General features: G+C 38.3%; 1 non-coding gene across 1 annotated transcript; it reads right to left on the bottom strand.

Moving 5' to 3' along the window:
- Nucleotides 1–880: 880 nt before the first annotated feature.
- LOC121231187 (small nucleolar RNA R71) lies at nt 881–987 on the bottom strand. The gene has a single exon (XR_005929254.1). It is a non-coding gene; the product is annotated as a small nucleolar RNA R71 (small nucleolar RNA).
- Between the last annotated feature and the right edge of the window lie 444 nt (nt 988–1,431).

Below are 1,431 nucleotides of genomic sequence, written 5' to 3'. Positions count from 1 at the left end.
GTGTCTAAACCCGTGTGAGGGACACGGCTTGTTCACACGGATGTGTGACCTGTATAACTTTGAAAAATATTTAAGTTTTGAAATTTTTTTGTATGAGCTCAGTTTAGTCCTGATCCCTTTCTAGTGCATGCTTAAGGTCTCGATTACCTATGTAAGGGACTTTGTATTGATATTTGATCTTTGATGCTATGATGTTTGTGAAATGAATGCTAAATGTTTTGATATGTCTGGTAATGCCTTTAACCCTAGTCCGACGACGGGTACAGGTTAGGGGTGTTACATTTGGTTGGTATCAGAGTTACTGTTTAGTTTATTCTAGGACTAATGTAGCGTATGTGAGTCTAGCTATACATGCCATATTTATGAACTACGATAGTGTGATGAATCCTGATAATGAAAATATTATATAGTAAATGGATCCTGAACGAGCCGTAGCAGACGATGTCGAGAGTAATGCGCCTGCTCCTACGCAAGGGACAGTGCCCTCTGACTCTAGACCGGCTACGAGTAGACATGATGGAGAGGCTAGAAAAGCCTTTTATCAAATGATGAATGATTGGTTCATCCAATATTTTAGAACTAATCCGACTGTTCAGCAACCCCCAACCCCGGTGGTGTTTCAAATGCTGCAAATAGTGGGGCAATTTAGTGGGTGGCCTACTGAATATCCAAGGTTGCACTTGCAAATGTTTTTGGAAGTCTACAATTCATTCAAGCAGTAAGGTGTTCCTGAAGATTCCTTGCAACTAAAGTTATTCCCTTACTCATTATGAGATTGTGCTAGAGCATGGTTAAATGCATTACAATCAGGTACGTGGCATTGTGGAATGAGCTGTGCTTAAGGTTTCTGCTAAGATATAATGCTCCTAACATGAATGCTAAGTTGAGGAAAAACATTATATCATTTAGACAATTAGAGGATGAAAAATTATACGAAGCATGGGAGCATTTGAAGGAGCTACTGAGAAAATGCCCGATGCATGGTTTCCAGCATTGGACGCAAATAGAAATGTTTTACAATGGATTGAAAGTTCGTACAATAATGGTTTTTGATACATCTGCCAATGAAACGTTATATGATAAATCATACAACGAGGCTTATGAAATTCTAGAAAGGATATAAAATAATGATTATGAATACCCCACTACCAGAGTTGGAACTGGCAAAAGAGTTACAGAAGCAATGAAGCTTGGTGCAATTACATCTCTAACAACCTAGGTCTCATCTTTAACAAATATATTTAAAACATTGAAAAGACCATCTGCAAGGCAAGAAATGAAAGCAGCAGAGTTGTGAATGATACTATTACTGTGCAAGGCCATTACACTGCGAAGTGGTATTCAGCTACTAGGAGTTGTGAATGATACTATTACTGAAGAAGGAAATTCAACTTTTGCAAATGAAAGGAATTCTGAGTGAATAGGGGAACA

This window comes from Gossypium hirsutum, chromosome A06 (genome assembly GCF_007990345.1).
Source record: "Gossypium hirsutum isolate 1008001.06 chromosome A06, Gossypium_hirsutum_v2.1, whole genome shotgun sequence".
Classification (NCBI taxonomy): domain Eukaryota; kingdom Viridiplantae; phylum Streptophyta; class Magnoliopsida; order Malvales; family Malvaceae; genus Gossypium; species Gossypium hirsutum.
Note: the sequence above shows the minus strand (reverse complement) of the source record. Positions and strands in the feature narration are given on the sequence as shown.